Source organism: Bos indicus, chromosome 14 (assembly GCF_029378745.1).
Source record: "Bos indicus isolate NIAB-ARS_2022 breed Sahiwal x Tharparkar chromosome 14, NIAB-ARS_B.indTharparkar_mat_pri_1.0, whole genome shotgun sequence".
NCBI lineage: Eukaryota > Metazoa > Chordata > Mammalia > Artiodactyla > Bovidae > Bos > Bos indicus.
The window spans coordinates 72,169,742-72,192,432 of NC_091773.1; positions in this window are offsets into that span (position 1 = coordinate 72,169,742).

Below are 22,691 nucleotides of genomic sequence, written 5' to 3' on the forward strand. Positions count from 1 at the left end.
AACTATTTACACCAATAATTATTGCAGTCACAGTAAGACCCAAGGGATGTTTCTTTGGATAATAAAGGCATATTTGAGCCCATTTCCACTGAAAGACATTTGACACATTTTCTACATATGAGAAATAATACATATTTGCATTCATTTTTTAAAAGGATTTTCAATAAAGAGTTAAACTCTTTCAAGATTCTCTTCATTATTTATGGCAGGTTCCCCAGGATTTTGTGAATATAGACATTTGAAAAAATGATCGTTATTGTTCAGTCACCCAGGTATGTCCTACTCTTCCCGACCCCATGGATAGCAGCAAGCCAGTCTTCCTCATCCCTCACCATCTCCAGGAGTTTGCCCAAGTTCGTGTCCATTGTATCACTAATGTCATCCAGACATCTCTTCCTCTGATGCCTTCTTATCCCTCTGCCCTCTATCTTTTCCAGCATCAGGGTCTTTTCCAGTGAGTTGGTTGTGTGCATCAGGTGACCAAAACATTGGAGCTTCAGCTTCAGCGTCAGTCCTTCCAATGAGTATTCAGGGTTGATTTCCTTTAAGATTGACTGGTTTGATCGCCTTGATTTCCAAAGGACTCTCAAGAGTCTTATCCAGCACCACAATTCGAAGGCATCAATTCTTCAGCTGTCTGCCTTCTTTGAGGTCCAGCTCTCACAACCGTACATGACCACCGGAAAGACCATAGCGTTGAGTATATGGACCTTTGTCGGCAAAGTGATGTCTTTGCTTTTCAACACACTGTCTAGGTTTGTCAAATGATAGCTAATTTTAATTCCTTGCCAGATGCTTAAAGAAATGGCACAATCTACTGCTTTTAAAAATATCTTGTGCAGGATGAGAAACACATGTACACCCGTGGCTGATTCATGTCAATGTATGGCAGAAACCACTACAATATTGCAAAGTAATTAGCCTCCAATTAAAATAAATAAATTAATTAAAAGATAAAAACTCTGTTGTGCAGTATTAGAACTTTGGGACTCAAATCACATACTTACAAAAATAGCAAATCTGCTTAAGCAAATAAGGAAATTTTCTAGATCATTGGTGGAAAATCCCTGAGGCATCATTGACTTCAGGTTTGACTTGGTCTAGGGTCTCATACAATAAGTAGGGTGCAGGTTCTCTATCTTACCATTTTTCTCTCCATGTTGGCTTAATGCTCAAATTTCACCTAGGGGCCCACTGACAACTCCAGGATTAAATCTCCCCAAGTTCAAATCCAATGGAAAAGCAAAGAGCCTACCTGTGTATATATTATAAATCCTGGATTTAGCCCAGACTGATTTTCTTGTTTTTTGCCCCATAGTTTGGTTGATTTAGTCGCTAAGTTTTGTCCCGCCTTTTGTGATCCCAAGGTCTATAGCCCACAAATCTCCTCTGTCCTTGGGACTTCCCAGGCAAGCATACGAGAATGGGTTGCCATTTCAATGAGCCAACTCATAGGAAAAGATCCTGATGCTTGGAAAGATTGGAGGCAAAAGGAGAAGGGGGTGGCAGAGGATAAGATGGTTAGATAGGCTCATCGGCTCAATGGACAAGAATTTGACCAACTAAATGAATTTGAGCAAAATCCAGGAGATAGTGGAGGACAAGGGAGCCTGGTGTATTACAGCACACGGGGTGGCAGAGTTGGACATGATTTAGCGACTGAACAACAACAGATTTTAATGAGGTATTTATCTTTCAGTAATAGTTTATCATATGGGCTATAATAGGGGAATAAACAAGGGAGAGTGATGTGGACAGCAATTTCATATAAAGCTTATAGTAAAAGAAATGCTTTGTGTGAGGAGGTTGTGAACCTTGATCAGACTCCATCATAGGTTGTGTGGAGTTTTACCAAATTACAGCAATGATGAAGGTATATGCGTTGATTGCATAGTTGGATATGCATTGATTGTATAGTTATCATAATGCCTACAAAAATTGTGTCAGTCACCTGTATTTATTCATTACTTCTCAGAAATCTTTTCTGTGCTCATCATATATCCCTTAATCAGACCATCTAAAGTATGGGTGGTCTTGAATGCCTTATTAAGGAACTTGGCTCTTCTCAGTAGAGAAAAAGGGACTTGAAAGAATTTTAAGAGGATCAAAATATAATCTGACTCTGAATTGCTGCAGAAAAACAGCAAAGTAAACCATAAATAACAGAGAGTGCAGGGGAGGGATGTAGGGAAGGAGGAAGAAACAATTTTTCAAAAGAAGTGGTAAGAAGGGGGGAAAGTAAAAACTAGCATAATCATTGAACAAACAGTGATTTCACATGTTTATCTGATTTTTCCTTTTCCACTCTGTTATCAATTTTATCACCAGAGAATTACATGTTATTTTAAATATATAAATATATATATATATATATGATTGTATATAATAAATGTTTAAATTGCCCCTCCATCACTCTGCAAGGTTATTAGTAGTATTATGGCATGTAATCCAGACTATACACGCAAATTCCTTCTTTCCTTCCTTCCTTTCTTACTTTTCTTTTCTCTTTCCTTCAACAAAAATGGTACTATCATCTATATATTATTTCATTACTAGATTTTGCTTTCAATGATATATCCTGAACAAGCTTCTAAGCCAGTCCATCTGTATAAGATATAACTAAGTTTTTTTTTCCTGAAGGCTATATAGAATGTATCGTGGTTTTACTTTAATATATTTAATCATTTTCTTGTGATGGTTGTTAGATGGATGTCTAAATGGTCTCATTTTTTTTTTTTTACTTTAAAGAAAATGCTGCAATATGTACATGCTGTACATGTTCCTTCCCTAATCATGTGAGGATTTCTATGGAATAGATTCCAAGAAGCAAAATGTTGGATTGAAGGAGGTACAGATTGGAAAGACACTGCCAAAATGCCTTTCAAATTTTGTACCAATTTATAGCCGCAGCAATGGTGTTTAAGACTGCCTGTTTCTATACAATGTTGAGAATTTCATATTTGTCTAGTCTCTTAAATTTTTGCCAATATTATAAAATTAACTTTTGATTTACATTTCCCTGATCGTCTCATTTAATCCTCACCATAGTCATCTGAAGTATGTATTATCATTTCCCTCAACTTGCAAATTTGGAGACAAGATTCAAAGAAGTTTTTGTTTTTTTTTTAACTGTGCTGGGTCTTCATTGCCTGTGGACTTTTCTCTTGTGATAACCAGGGGCTATTCTCCAATTGTGGCGCATGGGCTTCTGACTGTCTGTGGCTTCTGTTTTTGCAGAGCACGGTCTCCAGGGCAGGCAGGCTTTGGTAGTTGGGGCACATGGACTCCGTAGTTGCAGCTCTCAAGCTCTAGACTGCAGGCTCAAGAGTTGGGGCGCACAGGCTTAGTTGCTCTGCGGCAATGCAAGATCTTTCTGGATCAGGGATCCAACCCGAGTCTCCTGCATTGGCAAGCAGTCAAAGAAGCTTTTATTTTGGTTCAGGTCATTTGTTTTGAAGACTTCTAGTGCTTAAAGGTTGCGGAAACTACCACCCCACATACATCTGCAATTGATGTATTATTCCAAATATTATATTTGGGCCTTGTTCACAAGTACGGATAACTTGTGAGGCAAACCAAGACAATCCTCTTATGAGCCTAGGTGGAGAAAAGCCAGCTGTTGACTTTTACCTCCCTCACAGGAGGCTCCTGAATATTGATGAGAGGTCATCACTAATATTTTCATATTTTTAGCACTTTGCAAAGTAATACCAATTAGAATAGATGTGTCATGTGAACAGGTTAGATTAAAACACAACTAAAGAACTCAGGATCTCCTAAGGAAACTGACATACACCTTGTGTAATTCCTGGGGTCCAGATTAAAATAACAAGTGGTTTTCAGGCATTCACCTGCCCATGTTCCCAGATGTCATACTCAGGCCCCATAGGTATGCCTTAATTGCCAATTAAAACATACGCCAACTTTAGATAAGTGTGATAATAAGCCTTTTTAAAATTCCTATTGCAGAGATTCCATTTTGACTAGTTAGTAGTTACTAAAAACTGGTTTTGGATTTTGAGTTAATTCCTTCTTCTTGAGTAGCAGGTATTGCCCATTTCCTAAATGTGACCACATTCCAGCCATTAAATGATTAGGCATGTGAGATATCTAACAATTCCTATCACATATGAGACAATCAATATACATCAGTTCATCTTCCATTTTCCTTGCCTTTTCTGTTTCTAGAAAGTGAGCACAAAAATCAAATGGATCTTTATTTTTTTTCCCATTTTCACTGTTTCCACTGATCCATCCTGTCCATATATGTTTTAGGGCAGTTTGGTAGAATAGCATTCTAAATTTTTAAATTCCACTTTCCAACATTACAACAAAAATAAGATCCAAATTCCAAGACACATATCAAGTTTATTTTTTCTGATAAAGACATTTATTATACATTCTAAAAATAATTCCCATTCATTGGACTAAATAAGGAAAATGTAGTTTGGAAAAGAATGTAACGATGTATATGTGTGGCTGTATCCCACTGCTGTTCACCTAAACCTATCACAACATTGTTAATCGGCTATAACCCAATACAAAATAAGAAGTTAAAAAGAAAGGAAAAGAAAATGTAGACTTTAACAGAACACAATAAAACCTTTACATAGCACCACTATACAAAGGAAACTGCTGGGTGCATTATACGGTGTATCATAGCTATTATTTTCTAAACAAGAACCCAACCACCACTATTTGCTTCTTTCATTATATTTTTCCATGCCTATAAAATTATTATATCATTTAAACATTTCTCTAATCTTTTATTGAAGCACATTTATACCTATTTTTTATATTAAAAGTTAAGATTAAGTTAAAAGACACTAACCACTGTGTGTAAAATAAATAAGCAACAAGGATATATTGTGCAGCATAGAGAAATAGAGCGATCTTTTTGTAACAACTTTGAACAGAGTATAACCTATAAAAACTGAATCTCTGTGTTGTATACCTGAAACTACTATAGTATTGCAAGTCAACTATACTTCAATGAAAAAAAAGCTAGGTTTTATATTCTTGTGCATGTATTTTTGCTCACTTGATCAGTTATTTTTCGGTGAATTTCTATAAACCAAATTGCATGATGAAAGACTGGTATGTCTTTAAAGAACAGACTTGCGACAGAGTGGAGGAAGGAGAGGATGAGATGAGTTGAGAGAGTAGCCTTGAAACATACGTTACCATATGTTAAATAGATAGCCAGTGGGGATTTGCTGTTTGATAAACCCTGTGCTCTGTGACAACCTAGAGGGGTGGGACGGGGGGCAGGTGGGAGGGGACATATGTATACCTATGGCTGACTTCCCTGGTGGCTCAGACGGTAAAGCATCTGCCTATAGTGCAGGCCGCGGGTTCAGTCCCTGGGTTGGGAAGATCTCCTGGGGAAGGAAATGGCAACCCACTCCAGTACTCTTGCCTGGAAAATCCCATGGATGGAGGAGCCTGGTAGGCTACAGTCCATGGGGTCTCAAAGAGTCAGACACGACTGAGCGACTTCACTTTCACTTTCATGGCTGATTCATGGTGGTGTGTGGCAGAAACCAACATAAGATCATAAGGTAATTATCCTCCATGTAAAGATATTAATATTTTAAAAAAAGATTGGTATGTCTTAAATTTTGATGCATCATCTATAATTGTCCTTAAGAGAAAGTGAAAGTGAAGTTGCTCAGTCATGTCCGACTCTGCAACCCCATGGACTGTAGCCCACCAGCTTCCTCTGTCCATGGGATTTCCCAGGCAAGAATACTGGAGTGGATTGCCATTTCCTTCTCCAGGGGATTTTCCCGACCCAGGGATTGAACCCGGGGTTCCGGCATTTTGGGCAGACGCTTTACCGTCTGAGCCACCAGGGCTATGATCCCATTTTTTAATCTTTGTCATCTGATAAATAAATATTATATCATTTTAATATTTTACTGATCTGACTAGTTTTATATATTTTGCATATTCTATTCCTCACATGTTTCTATTGTGATATAAATGTTTTTCATACATAAGCTCTTTTTATTTTAAAAAGCATGGTTATGTATGTTGTGTTTAACAGTTTATTGCTGTTTTATTGCTGAAAGATTTTCATCAAACGAATGTATTTGTTTTAATTCTTATGTGATCAAATTTATCAGTTCTTCACCTTAAGTTTCTTGGATTCAGTATCATTCTTTAAAGAATTTTCCCAGCTCAGAATTTTTAGAATCTTTGTCTAGTTTGTGTATTTAATTTATCTGAAATATATTTACAATATAAAGTATGAGAGGAATAGGATTGAAAATTTTTACCAAATGCTTGAGAATTTATCCCAAAATCAGTTGTTTAAAAATCCATCACTTCCAAATAAATTTTAGTGGCTCATTTATCATATTTAAAAGTTTATACATATTTGGCCTTGGAATTTGGCATTTGAAGGCAAAGAAACACTTTAATTCTCCATATAAAAAATATGTACAGCATTGTGAACAAAGCATAAAACAGATGAGATTTTAGGTGAACTTTTCCCCCATAAAAGTTACAAACTTGAGATTATTGTTACTTATGAATCACATTTCATTCTCAGTAACATTCAAGTCTAAATTGTTAACTTATTGGATGGGTTATAGTGCTATTTGTTGACTCTGAAAATATAGAAAAAAAGAGAAGATTAGGTGGAGGGGAGATAGCATGTCACATGTGAACATTTTTGAGTATCTAAGGCAGCTGAGCATGTAAGAATGGAACTCAGCAGAAAGATCAGAGAAAACCAATGCTGTAAATGTGACTTGGGTCTCTACTGTTGCTGGAAGAAAACAGTTGAGACCACCCAAAGAAACCATGTCCCAGAGAAATTCTGTAGAGCACAATAGATAGTTTCATGTCATTCAGACATGAATGGAAAATTTTTTTGTAAAAACTAAATATCCAAATGTTCTAAATCAGAATTTCTAAGTAGAACTCTGACACTCATATGGATAAAAAAAAAAAAACAAAAACTCCACAGATGAGCCTAATTATAGCTAAGACTGAGAACCATCAATATAGAGAGTAGTGTAGAGAAAGGGACCCTGGTTGTCATAAAATTTGAGGGTCAAGGTGAAGCAATAAAAAAATTTTCCATAAAAATTGCATACATATCAGTTCAGTTCAGTCACTCAGTTGTGTCCGACTCTTTGCAACCCCATGAATCGCAGCACACCAGGCCTCCCTGTCCATCACCAACTCCCGGAGTTCACTCAAACTTACATCATCGAGTCGGTGATGCCATCGAGCCATCTCATCCTCTGTCGTCCCCTTTTCCTCCTGCCCCAAATCCCTCCCAGCATCAGAATCTTTTCCAATGGGTCAACTCTTTGCATGAGGTGTCCAAAGTACTGGAGTTTCAGCTTTAGCATCATTCCTTCCAAAGAACACCCAGGGCTGATCTACTTCAGAATGGACTGGTTGGATCTCCTTGCAGTCCAAGGGACTCTCAAGAGTCTTCTCCAACACCACAGTTCAAAATCATCAATTCTTCGACACTCAGCTTTCTTCACAGTCCAACTCTCACATCGATACATGACCACTGGAAAAACCATAGGTTTGACTAGATGGACCTTTGTTGGCAAAGTAATGTCTCTGCTTTTCAATATGCTATCTAGGTTGGTCATAACTTTCCTTCCAAGGACTAAGCATCTTTTAATTTCATGGCTGCAGTCACACATAGTTATACACATCTTGGGTATAAAACAGCTTGTTGGTCTAGAAATGGAGTGTAATTGAGGGATTTAGGTGGGATTTCCCCAGTAGCTCAACAGTAAAAAATTCACCTGCAATGCAAGAGCCACAGGAGACACAGGTTCGAGCCCTGGGTGGGGAAGATTCCCTGGAGGAGGGCATGGCAACCCACTCCAGTATTCTTCCCTGGAGAATATGGATGTGGACAAAGGAGCCTGGCAGCCTACAGTTCATAGGGTCTCAAAGAGTCGAACATGACTGAAGTGACTTAGTATGCATGCATGCACAGGGATTTAAATAGGAATAATAAAAAACTAAAAACTCCTATTTATTTATTAATTACTTGTTTTTTTTTTTAATGCCAAATACTACACATCTATATTTATCTATCTAAATGTACATATAGCTAGATGTAATTGTAACCATTACAAAAGAGTAAACTGAAGCTCAAAACGTTTAAACAACCTGATCAGAGTTGTACAATTAATTAGTGATGAAGACAAAATTTTAAATAAATATTCCTAACCACTGTTGCTTTAAAATTCTTACTCTGACATCATAATGGATAGAAGTAGGAACCAACCTGACAGCAGAGAGACCCGGTAATTAAGGTGAGAAACGTTAGCCCGTTATATTTCCTCTCCTCCAGTGATTTCCATCTGTATTACATGTACTCTACACCTCTTACTTTTGTCATTGTGTTTTCCACCCATTTTTCTCTCCATTTTCTTTGGCCACATATTCCAGTCTACTAGTTCTCCTTCTAGCTGAATTTGCTGTTAAATCTACTGATTAAGTCCCTTACACAACAAGGAGGTCAAAGTCAATCTTATAGGAAATCAACTCTGAATATTCATTAGAAGAACTGAGTCTGGAACTCCAATACTCTGACCACCTGATGTGAATTGTTGACTCACTGGAAAAGACCCTGATGCTGGCAAGGATTGATGCAGGAGGAAAAGAGGGTGACAGAGGATGAGATAGCTGGATGGTATTACCAACCCAACGGACATGAGTGTGAGCAAACTCCAGGAGACAGTGAAGGTCAGGGAAGTCTGACATGCTGCAGTCTATGGGGTCACAAAGAGTTGGACATGACTGAGTGACTGAACAGCAACAACAAAACTACCGATTCCATACTTAGTTTTAAGTACTTAATTTTTTAGTTTTTTTTTCTTTTCTTAGTAGTTTATTCATTCTCTATTGAAGTTCTTAATCTTCTCTTATATCTTTGAACATAGTAAAAGCTATTTTAAAGTGTGTCTCATACCCAAGTGTCTGGAACTCTTACAAACCTTCTTGTATTGTCTGTTTTCCCTTACTGATTTTCGTTCTTTTATCATGTCTCTTTATGTCCCTGGTTACTTTTTATTGATGATTGAAATTGTATTCACAAAATTGTTCAGAGAAATTATTTGAGGTCTAGGATAATATCATCTTTGTCTAGATTAGATTTATGTTTGAGTCTACAGAGCACTTAGGGGCATTAACAATGACATCAATTCAATTTCAGTGAAAAAGATGACTTAACTCTGAATTGCTGTCTTTTCCATTTCACACTTATTCCTGTTGTGCAGTCTTCAGAACTCCAACACAAAATCAAGGTAATTCTCTCTGTTTTTTTGACTCATAGACTTGCTGAGTTTTTGTTCTACTTCTAAACTCTCAACTGGCTTCTTGGATATGAGCAAATGTACCAGAAAAGTGGCCCTAAACATGAAGCTCATTCTCTATACCTTTGTCTTAGTTAATTCTTCACTACCTTGTGACCTCTTCAAAAATGTAGTTTAGAAGAAAGAATCCTAAAGTAAATAAGATAAATTCAAGTATTAAAATATCCAGAAGTAAAATAATATAGAGAATTACTGAATTAGGGCAGGAAAATATTTTGTCTGGGTTGATCAGGAAATTATCTTCATGGAGCTGGCATTTGATTTGAGATCAGAATGATGATACAGAAACAGTCATTTGAAAATCTAAGGGAAGACCATTTTAAAAAGATATGGGACAAAAACAGAAATATAGACCAATGGAACAAGACGAAAAGCCCAGAGATAAACCCACAGACCCATGGGTACCTTATTTTTGATAAGAGAGGCAAGAATATACAATGGGGCAAAGATAGCCTCTTCAATAAGTGGTGCTGGGAAAACTGGACAGCTACTCACAACAGAATGATATTAGTACACTTCCTAATGTAAGGATACAAAGATAAACTCAAAATTGATTAAAGACTTAAATGTAAGATCAGAGACTATAAAACATTTAGAGGAAAACATAGGCAGAACACTTGAAGACATAAATCAAGCGAGATCCTCTATGACCCACCTCCTAGAGTACTGGAAATAAAAACAAAAATAAGATAGTAAAACCTAATTAAACTTAAAAGCTTTTGCACAGCAAAGGAAACTACAAACAAGGTGAAAAGACAGCCCTCACAATGGGAGAAAATAATAGCAAAAGGAACAACTGACAAAGAATTAATTTCCAAAATATACAAGGAGCTCATACAACTCAATACCAGCAAAGTGAACAACTCAATCAAAAAGTGGGAAAAAGACCAAAACAGACATTTCTCCAAAGAAGACATACTGATGGCTAACAAACACATGACAAGATGCTCAGTGTCCCTCATTATTAGAGCAATGCAAATCAAAACTACAATGAGATACCACCTCACACCAGTCAGAATGGCCATCATCAAAATGTCTACAAACAATTAATTCTGGAGAAGGTGTGGAGAAAAGGGAACCCTCTTGCATTGCTGGTGGGAATGAAAATTGATATAGCCACTATGGAAGATGGTATAGAGATTCCTTAAAAAACTAGGGACTAAGCCAACATCTGACCCAGCAATCCACTACTAGGCATATACCCCGAGGAAACCAAAATTGAAAAAGACACGTATACCCGAATTTTCTTTGCAGCACTATTTACAATAGCTAGAACATGGAAGCAACCTAGATGTCCATTGACAGATGAATGGATAAAGAAGCTGTGGTACATATATACAATGGAATAGTACTCAGCCATAAAAAGAAACACATTTGAGTCAGTTCTAATGAGGCAGACAAACCTAGAGCCTATTATACAGAGTGAAGTAAGTCAGAAAGAAAAGGATAAATATCATATACTAATGCATATATACAGAATCTAGAAGGATGGCACTGATAAATTTATATGCAGGGCAGCAATGGAGAAACAGACATAGAGAACAGACTTGTGGACACTGGGGGAGGGGAGGTGTGATGGGGTGAGTTGTATAGAGAGAGTAACATGGATACTTACAATACCATATGTAAAATAGATTAAAGAAAGAGAGAAATGAGGATGAGCGTGGCATGTGTGAGACACAGACAGAGGCTGCAAAGTGAAGGACCATGGGGAGAGCAAAGGGAAGCAGCATTGTAGAGGCAGGAATGGGCCAGGCCAAGCAAATTAGGAATTGAGGTTCATGTATTCTGGTTTCTGTTGGGGAAACCACTGGTCGATACTCAGCTAGAGATATATGCCTTAGAAATATTACTTGGTCTGTGGTGTAGGGATTGGACTGTGAGGAGTCACAAGCAGGCCAGGAGATCAGAGAAGAGGATGCTTCAGAAACCCACTGAGTGGTGATGTGGGTTGAAAAAGGGGTCAGCAAAAGACATGGTGATATGTAGTGGGAATCAGGGTATATTTCATCTCCTTTTTGAAATGTCTGTTTGCTCTCTAGTTCTATGTCCACGGATATGAATTCCAATATCTTTATGGCTCAGATCTGTTCAACAAAATAACTCAACTTCTGTCTATATAAAACTCAGCAGGTACAAGGCTCCCATTATAAGTAAATAGAAGAAGTGAAGTGAAGTGAAGTGAAGTCGCTCGGTCATATCCGACTCTCTGCGACCCCATGGACTGTAGCCTACCAGGCTCCTTGGCCCATGGGATTTTCCAGGCAACAGTACTGGAGTGGGTTGCCATTTCCTTCTCCAGAGGATCTTCCCGACCCAGGGATCGAACCCCGGTCTCCTGCATTGTAAGCAGCCGCTTTTTACAGTCTGAGCCACCAGGGAAGTCCCTTTATAAGTAAATAAGTGAATAACAAAGCTAATGCAGATGAGGCCGAGCAACATCCCATGTGCTTCACATGTATTTATATACCTAATCCTTTCAATTATTCTGCAAAGCTGGTACACATATCATTATGCCCACTTTACAGAAGAAGAAACAGGAGCAAGATCTGGACAGTTTCTCCAAGGTCACCCAGCTAGTGAACTGACGTCTGCCTGCTGCTATTGTTGTTCTTTTGCTTCATCATGCTCATTCCCTCATTTTGTTAACAGCACCCCAGTTCTCTCCTGAGAAATCACTCCTTCCCATCTCTTAGTCTCTGTGGTTCCTATGGGGCCAACTTTGCTCACAGCTCCAGGAGAGGCTGTGGGACTCAAGCCCAGCCAATCAGCCAATCAGACTAGAAGTAATGGTCCAGGATGAGCCAATCAGAAGCAAGGACACTGCTGAGGAGTTGGAGGTCTGCTGTCCTGGCTGTCACCATGACGTGAGATGTGTCCAAGTATGATGTCAGCAAACAGAGAGTGAAACTTCATTCCAGACCCCATGTTCCAGGCCCCAGACCCCCAAGACCCCTACTACCTGGGACCTTGTACTGCTTCAGCTCTGCAAGTGTTAATATGTTACTCATTGAATTTCTTATTTCACTAGGCCAATTTGAGTTACGTTTTTCTATTACTTGCAACTGAAAAAGACTTAAAAGTGCTTATTATTTGAGGACTCCTCTGCACCGTGTAGAGAATCTGAAAATAGGGAAATTGTAATTTCAGAAAAAGTCCATATTTCCTCAGAGGACTCAGACTCTTGCTGCACAACAAACGCTACTCTTTCTCTCCCGTTAATTAGACAGCCTAACTGACAGAGGCAGTCTCAGTAGCCCTACCCTAAGACTTTTCACTTTAGGCTTCCAAAGGAAAATATTTAAAACACTGCTATATGGCATATTTGAAAGTGGTTAAGGGAGTAAATTCTCGGAGAAGGCAACGGCACCCCACTCCAGTACTCTTGCCTGGAGAAATCCCATGGATGGAGGAGCCTGGTAGGCTGCAGTCCATGGGGTCACTAAGAGTCGGACACGACTGAGCGACTTCACTTTCACTTTTCACTTTCCTGCATTGGAGAAGGAAATGGCAACCCACTCCAGTGTTCTTGCCTGGAAAATCCCAGGGACAGGGGAGCCTGGTGGGCTGCCGTCTATGGGATCACACAGAGTCAGACACGACTGAAGTGACTTACTAGTAAGGGAGTAAATTCTAAGAGTTCTCATGACACACTTTATCTTTCTCATTTCTTTTAAATATTTATTTGAGATAATGCGTGCTAACTAAATTTATCGTGGTAACCATTCCATGATGTATGTAAGTCAAACCATTATTCTGTACACCTTAAACTTGTACAGTGCCATATGTCAATTGTATCTCAATTAAATTGGGGGGAAAAACCCTTAACTGTCAAAATGGAGTGCAAAAAAAAAAAAAGATTATCTTTTTGTTCTTGGGATAGATAAAATTCTTAAACAGTACCAAAAAATAGAGCTAGCATAAAAGGAAGATTGACAAATTAGACTATATTTAAATATTTGTTGTCATTCAGTCAGTCATGTCTGACTCTTTGCAACCCCATGGACTGCAGCATACCAGCCTTCTCTACACTTTACCATCTCTTGGAGCTTGCACAAACTCATGTCCTTTGAGTCAGTGATGCCATCCAACCATCTCACCCTCTGTCGTCCCCTTCTCTTCCTGGCTTCAATCTTTCCCAGCATCAGTGTCTTTTTCAATAAGTCAGCTGTTTCCATCAGGTGGCCAAAGTATTGGAGCTTGCGTGATGCCTCAGCATCAGTCCCTCAAATGAATATTCAGGATGGATTTCCTTTAGAATTGACTGGTTTGATCTTGCTGTCCAAGGGACTCTCAAGATTCTTCTCCAACACCACAGTTAAAAAGCATGGATTCTTTGGTGCTAGCCTTCTTCATGGTCCAACTCTCACATCCATACATGACCACTGGAAAACCATAGCTTTGACTATGCAGACCCTTATCGGCAAAGAAGTGTCTCTGCTATTTAATATGCTGTGTAGATTTGTCATAGCTTTTCTTTCAAGGAGCAAGCATCTTTTAATTTCATGCTGCAGTCACCATCTGCAGTGATTTTGGAGCCCCCCAAAATGAAGCCTGTCACTATTTCCATTGTTTCCCCTTACTTGCCATGAAGTAATGGGACTGGATGCCATGATCTTAGTTTTGTGAATGCTGAGTTTTAAACCAGCTTTTTTACTCTCCTCTTTCACCTTCATCAATACACCCTTTAGTTCCTCTTCACTTTCAGCCATAAGGGTGGTATCATCTGCATATCTGAAGTTATTGGTATTTCTCCCTGCAATCTTGATTCCAGCTTGTGCTTCTTCCAGCCTGGCATTTTGCATGATGTACTCTGCATATAAGTTAAACAAGCAGGGTGACAATATACAGTCTTGATGGACTCCTTTCCCAATTTTGAGCCAGTCAGTTGTTCCTTGTAAGATTCTAACTGTTGGTTATTGACCTGCATATAGGTTTCTCAGGTGGCAGGTAAGGTGGTCTGGTATTCAAGTCTCTTTAAAAATTTTCCATAGTTTGTTGTAATCCACACAGTCAAAGACTTTAGCATAGTCAATGAAGCATAAGTAGATGTTTTTCTGGAATTCCCTTGCTTTTTCTATGATCCAACATAGAAAACATAGATCAGTTGGCAACTGATCTCTGATTACTCTGCCTTTTATAAATCCAACTTGCACATCTGGAAGTTTTCAGTTTATGTATTGCTGAAACCTAACTTGAAGCATTTTGAGAATTACCTTGCTAGCATGTGAGATGAGTGCAATTTTGCGATAGTTTGAACCTTCTTTGGCATTGTCCTTCTTTGGAATTGGAATGAAAACTGACCTTTTCCAGTCCTGTGGCTACTGCTGACTTTCCCAAATTTGCTGGCATATTGAGTGCAGCACTTCAACAGCATCATCTTTTAAGATTTGAAATAGCTCTGCTGGAATTGTGGGCATTTCAATTGGCACTAGTGGTAAAGCACCTACCTCCATTAGGTTTGTTTACAATGATGCTTCCTAAGGCCCACTTGACATCATAATGCAAGAAGTCTGTCTCTAGGTTAGTGATCACACCATTATGGTTATCTGTGTCATTAAGATCTTTTTTATACAGTTCTTCTGTGTATTCTTGCCATCTCTTCCTGATATCTTCTGCTTCTATTAGGTCCATAATATTTCTGTCCTTTATTGTGCCAATCTTTGCATAAATATGCCTTTGATATCTCTAATTTTCTTTTTTTTTAAATTTCATTTTATTTTTAAACTTTACATAATTGTATTAGTTTTGCCAAATATCAAAATGAATCCACCACAGGTATACATGTGTTCCCCATCCTGAACCTTCCTCCCTCCTCCCTCCCCATACCATCCCTCTGGGTCGTCCCAGTGCACTAGCCCCAAGCAGCCAGTATTGTGCATCGAACCTGGAGTGGCATCTCGTTTCATACATGATATTTTACATGTTTCAATGCCATTCTCCCAAATCTTAGAGATCGCTAGTCTTTCCCATTCTATTGTTTTCCTCTATTTCTTTGTACTGTTCACTTAGGAAGGCTTTCTTATCTCTCCTTGCTATTCTTTGGAACCCTGCATTCAGATGGGTATGTCTTTCATTTTCTCCTTTGCCTTTCAGTTCTCTTCTTTTTTCAGCTATTTGTAAGGCCTCTTCAGACAAACATTTTGCCTTGCTCCATTTCTTTTTCTTGGGGATGATTTTGATCACCTTGTTCTGAATAATGTCATCAAGTTCTATCCATAGTTCTTCAGGTACTCTGTTTATAAGGTCTAATCCCTTGAATCTATTGTCACTTCTACTGTTCAACACTTCTACTGTCAAACAGGAGATGGCAAGAGTGAATATCGACATTTTAAGAATCAGTGAATTAAAATGGACCAGAATGGGTGAATTTAATTCAGATAACCATTATATCCATTACTGTGGGCAAGAATCTCTTAGAAGAAATGGAGTAGGCCTCATAGTCAACAAAAGGGTCTGAAATGCAGTACTTGGCTGCAATCTCAAAAATGACAGGATGATCTCAGTTCATTTCCAAGGCAAATCATTGAATATCACAGTAATCCAAGTCAATGCCCCAACCACTAATGCTGAAGGCCTGAAGTTGAACAGGTCTATGAAGACCTACAAGACCTAGAACTAACACCAAAAAAGATGTCCTTTTCATCACAGGGGAATGCAAAAGTAGGAAGTCCAGAGTTACTTGGAGTAACAGACAAGTTTGGCTTTGGAGTACAAAATGAAGCAGGGCAAAGACTAACAGAGTTTTTCCAAGAGAACTCACTGATCATAATAAACACCCTCTTCTGACAACACAGGAGACGACTTTACAGATGGACATCACCAGTTGGTCAATACCAAAATCGGATTGATTATATTAGTTGCAGCCAAAGATAAAGAAGCTCTACACAGTCAGCAAAAACAGATCATGTATTCCTATTGCCAAATTCAGACTTAAATTGAAGAAAGTAGGGAAAACCACTAGGCCATGGAGGTATGACCTAAATCAAATCCTTTGTGATTATACAGTGGAAGTGACAAATAGAATCAAGGGATTCGATTTAAATAGATTTAGTGACAAATAGAATCAAGGGATTCAATCTGGTAGACAGAGTGCCTGAAGCACTATGGATGGAGGTTTGTAACATTGTATAGAAAGCGATGACAAAAATCATCCCCAAGAAAAAGAAATGCAAAAAAGGCAAAATGGTTGCCTAAGGAGACCTTACAAATAGCTGAGAAAAGAAGGAAGTGAGAAGCAAAGGATAATGGGAAAGATACACCCAACTGAATGCAGAGTTCCAAAGAATAGCAAGGAGAGATAAGAAAGTCTCCTAAGTGAACAGTGCAAAGAAATAGAGGAAAACTATAGAATGGGAAAGACTAGAGATCTCTTCAAGAGTATTAGAGATACCACAGGAACATTTCATGCAAAGATGGGTGCATGCAGGACAGAAATGGTAAGGCCTTAATAGAAGCAGAAGAGATTGAGAAGAAGTGGCAAGAACACGCAGAAGAACTTTACAAAAAAAGGTCTTAATGACCTGAATAACCATGAAGCTGTGGTCCGTCACCTAGAGCCAGACATCCTGGAGTGTGAAGTCAAGTGTGCCCGAGGAAGCATTATTATGCACAAAACTAGTGAAGATGATGGAATTCCAACTGAGCTATTTCAAATCCTAGAAGATGATACTGTAAAAGTGCTGCACTCAATATGCCAGCAAATTTGGAAAAGTCATCAGTGGCCACAGGACTGGAAAAGGTCAGTTTGCATGCTAATCCCAAAGAAAGGCAATGCCAAAGAATGCTCCGACTACTGTGCAGTTGCATGCACTCACATGCTAACAAGGTAATGCTCAAAAATCTTTCAAGCTGTGGATTTTAAATACATGTACCGAGAACTACCAGATATACAAGTTGGATTTGGAAAAAGCAGAGGAACCAGAGATCAAATTGTCAACATCCATTGAATTTTAGAGAAAGCAAGAGAATTCCACCAGAACTTTCATCAGAGGTATAGGACAGAGCCTCCAGAAGGAATCAATCCTACCAATACCTTGATTTCAGTCTTCTGGCCTCCATAGCAGTGAGAGAATGGATTTCTGTTGTTTTAAGTCATCTAGTTGAATGTAAGTTATAGATAGCCACTTACAAGTTTAGGAGACCCTATATCGTGGGCTCTTGCCTGCCACTCAGATTAAACTTTTCACACTTCCCAACCTCACTGTTAATCTCTCCTCACATTTACCCTTCTGTTTATGTAACACACAGGTATTTCTACCCTTAGGGACTTTGTCTATTGCTATCATGTGCTTGAAAATCCCCCTTCCATCCTCACAATCGGCTCACAGAAGGCTTCTCCTTGTCACGTGCCTCTCAGCTGAAATGCAGCTTTCTGAGAGGTCATGCTGAATCTCTTAACCACCTCCTTTCGCAGTTAGTGTCTATCACATAACACTTCTTTCCTTCACAGAAGTCATCACAAATGATAAGTATCTTGTTCATGTGCTTACTAGATTGTGAGCTCCATGAAGGCAGCGTTATTGACCACTCATTTATTTGAAAATTATTACTTGATGGTCAGTTATACCTGAGGCAGCACTCTAGGCATTTGGAGAATGCAGTGAAGCAAACAAAATCCATCTCTGCTCCTATGATTGACATTCTAGTCCATTTTCCAAGGCTGTCTCCTCATATCTGAAGCAGTCCTTGCTTTTTATTGGTCATTCATTCAATATTAATTGAATGTTAATTGAATTCTAGCTGAAAACACGAAGTTCTTGTCACAAATTCTCTCCCCTTTTTTCAGCCAAAGCTTGATTCTACACTTACTAAAAGATTCAATAAGCCAAGACAATTTTGAGAGAATTTCAAACTTGCCATTTCCAAGATTTTTATGTTACAACGATCTCGGAACTTCCTCAGCCATCTTGTCTCATCCCCAGGTTTTTTTGCCACTTCTAATAGTGTGATCGGATGAAAGAAACATTTCCCCTTGGAAGATGTACTGGGAAACCAAACAAAAGATAGAGTCACACTGGACTTGCAAGGCTTCGCCAAAGATGGCAGACCCCAGGGCCATTGGCTCAATTAACCACTGCCATGTCTAAAGGTCAGACTCTGGGACTGTTTAACTGTGGCTATTAAAGGGCTCGAGCAGCTGCTTCGTGGCAGTAATTTGGAGCCCAGGAGAAACCAGAGGCAGCAGCAGCAGACCAGGTCATTTGAAAAAAAGCCAGCTGGGCTCCCCATACACAGCCTGATAACAGTTGGGAATTTCCACAAGTACTTAACCTGGCTCAGAAGTCATGACCTCACTAAAAGTAGACCTCTCCTCCTCCCCAGATGAAATTGCAAAGCGGTTCTTTGCCGCTCTCCTCCCCTGACCATCATTCTTGGCTCCACGTTTTTCATCCTTGACCCTGAATTCCAGATACCTTGCTATTCAATTTATCAGTTAATGAATTAACTTGTAGTTACTTAGCAACTGTTAGATACAAGCAAAGGCGAGGATGCTACCACATTTCCACCCCTTTAAGCCCAGACCTCATCTCAAAGACCTGGCTTCGTATTGAAGATATGGCTAGCTCATCATGGGCACACTTTTCTGCTGAGCCTAGATATGGACTCACAATTTTTCTCAGCACCACTCTCCAGCCAGTCAAGACGCATTGCCCAAGCCTGGCACTGAACCAAAATCTTTTTGCTATCTCTGAATTTTTCTCCAAACTCCACCTTTAACCAATGAATTGCAGTGACTCACTGAAGCTATGCAGCTGGTTTGTGGTAGACTTGCGAATCAGGTACCCTGTCTTCTTGTCTAGGGCTCTTCCTGGAGTTCCGTATAAACAAGCAAAATAACAGGTCAAAGTCAGCTAGATTTATTAGCCAAAACAAAAGTAAGAAGTACAAAATAAAGAAATATTTACCATTATATTATAATTTTTTTGTGCTGTGCTCAGTCACTCCAGTTGTGTATTACTCTTTGCGACCCTATGGCTGTAGCCTGCCAGGCTTCTCTGTCCATGGGATTCTCCAGGCAAGAATACTGGAGGGGGGTGCCATGCCCTCCTCCAGGGGATCTTTCTGACCCAGGAATCTAAACTGCATCTGCTGTGTCTCCTACAGGCAGATTCTTTATCCACTGAGCTACCTGGAAACTTTGGAGAATAATATTATAAATTACATATAATATGATTACTATGTAATCATAGCTACTATTTACTTTGCAGACCATCTTATTTAATTCTTGTAGTATCTTTATGTGATAGATAACATCCTCTCTATTTGATATAGATGAGAAAATCAAAATTCTGAGAGTTTAAGTAGTTCCCCTGAAAGGTGCTAAACGCTAATGGTGGAGCTGGATTTGACCCGAGATAGATTCAACTCTTCACATGCCTTATTTCTACACACTGCTACCCTTGTTAGGAAATAATTCTCCACGGATCTCTTGAATTTCTGCACATTTGATGGGCAGAGACAATGACCATCTTTTGCTCTAGACTATCTTTTCAAGGATGCCAATAAACAGCCTTGAAGGATACAGCTAGTGTCTCTCTTCAAAGAGAACACACTTGTCTGCTGTCCAGGGTAATAAAGATAATATCTCCTCTGGGGCAAAGTTTAGGAAAGCTTGCTTACAACTTACTACAAAAGATTGGAATTTCTTAACTTCAGGGTTGTGACCTGATATGACCAAAGCCCACTTGGATGTCCACTGTCCCCATGATACTTGGGTGCCAGGAAGAGAAAATGTAACCCCAGCAGCTCCTGCTGTTCCATGAGCCAAAAAGTCTTTCATCTCTCATGCAGGTATCATGTGTCTCTTGATAGCTTACAAGTAGAGCAAAAACCTCAGACCCTTCACAATTCTTAATGACCATGAGTTCTGTAGTATGAAAGATCCCAGAAGGTTGTCGCCGCTGGCTGCCTACTCCACCAGGAGCTCAAGCTGTTAGTTCATCCTATTTTCAACTGAGGTTAGTCACCCAGGGCCCTAGTCCCTCAGTGACTGAATAAGCACTGCTGAAGATTAGTCTGAAGTAATACCAGTCACTATTCTATTTGCCTCTCATAGATAAGACAGCATGTTCACAGCATTTATCCTTATGTATTAGAAACGTAGCTATTTCAGGTACCACAGGAAGCCAAAAGTAAGGGGTGCTGTTAGTGAGAGAGGCTTCTCCCTGCCCACACTGGACTGCACTATTCCTCCCCACCTGGCGGGCACTGCCCAGCCCTCAGAGGGGTCAATGGCTGGCACAGGTCACCTGGCCTCCCAGGCCAGTTTCATTGGTCATTCTTTCTCCTGTAATGAATCCTCAGCTTTGCTTTGACTGTGGAGACCAGTTCATTCTGCTTCTTGTCAGAATGAAGATTTGAATAGTCCTTATTGTGATTTTTCGCTTCTCCAACCACGGAAGTTGTTATTAGATCAAATCACAGGACGAGGTAGAGAACTTTATTCACCGAAAATGTTCTATGAGGACATTACCAGAGAAGCTGGTGGAGGAAATTAGAGCCACATTTGCAGGAGGCGGGCACCTTCCTTCATGAAGCAAGAGACAGAGCCTGAGGTTCATGTCCGTGTATGCACTGTTCTGGCAGCAGGCAGGGGGAGAAATTTCATCACGTTTCTCCAGCAAGGAGATAGCAATGAGCAAGGAAGAGTGAGGGCAATGATGACTCTGATGAAACCAAGTAGATGAGCGACGGGAGAGGTTTTTAAGAGTTTTCATGGGTGCGAACCTGGAGGAGAGAGTCTGATGTCTAGAAAGTGTTTCTAAGATTCTTTGTACAACATGCTTATGTAAAATCCCCTGGCAGCCCCTTTGAGAAAATTAGTAGTGATCAATATCAACCTTCAGAGCTTCTGGAGTCCTTTTTAATGTGTTTCCGCTTAATGTGACTCCGCTTAGAGACTGGCCCCAAAGGATGCCAGCATCTGTCTTACCCTGAACTAAGAATGCACAGCAGTGTGTCATGCCCTCCTATGAATGGCTTATTTAAAATCTTGGTTCTTTTCCTACAATTTTTCTCTGACTAGCAAGCAGAATTGGAGTAAGAGAATGAGAACTAGAACATTTTCTTTTTATTGTAACAAGGAAAAATATAAGTACCTCAAAAGAGGAGGAAAGTAACTGGAAGACAAGTAAAATAAACCATTCAAGGGTCCTCATATGAACTTTAAAAGATAGGTGTGTTAGCCCCCTTCTACAAGTGAAACTAAAGCAGAAAATTAGTCATCTTATTCAAATGTGGAAGAGTAAACTAGCTGCTCCATCAACCTCAAAGCTTCATTTTTATCTTATTTGCATTCCAAAGTAGTTAGGCCATGAGGCAGAGTAGAGGTCATCATTGGGAGGACCTCAGTCCTGTGACCCCCACCTGAGAGCAAAGGAGGCTGGGAAATGAGGTCTGGCTGTGTGTACAGGAAGAGAAAAGTGTTGAGGATCTGTGACAGGCTGTGCTACCAAGCTAAAATAATTAGTAGGTAGCAGGGGCAGCCTTCAGATCTAGGTCTCATGGTCTCCAAAGCTAATACACTCAGCTAAAATACTGGATCATTTCCTCTTCTGAAGGTTTATTTATTTTTTTATTAGGACAAGTTTGAGTAAACAGTAAAATCTGCTTTTCTCACTACACTTTTTTAGCATCCTTTTAACAAGATTCCCCCGTCCCCCGTTAAAAAAAAAAATTCAACCTCAGAGCTTTTTATTTATGAAATGAATCTTATCTGAATTTAATTTCCCATTCCCCTTTTTGAAGGAAGATTTGGCATTCAGTAAAAAGAAAATACATTACATACTCTTAACGCCTCCCTGCAACAGAGGATGGGAAGGGGATGCTCAGCTTGAACAAACCCCATCCCTGACAGAGGGCCAGAGAAGAAGGGGAAATCCAAGATGATGGCCTTCAGAAGCTCCTCCAGAAGCTTGTGCCCAAAGATAGGCCCCAAAATATCATAATATCATATGATTGCTTAAGTGATTCATGTTAAGCATCACACCAAAAAAACAAAAACACCCTCCCATTTTTAAATGTAAATACTTTTCCTTTTCTACATCTGAAAGCCACATGTGATTTCCAATCCACCAGCACAAACAGACTGACAGACAACATCCCTCAGGAAATGCTTGCTATGCCATCAGGTTTCAGCACTCTCCCCCTTTCCCCTCTGGAGCAAGCCCATAACTCTGCATTTGTGTAAAAACACATGTGTGGCATATTTATTCACAGGCTGCTGGGCAGAGCAGACGTCCCTGCAGCCCTTCCTGGTTATGCACTCATGAAGTGACTGCATGCTCCCTGCTTTGTGTCTGTGCCCACAAAACATCAAGTAGCCCG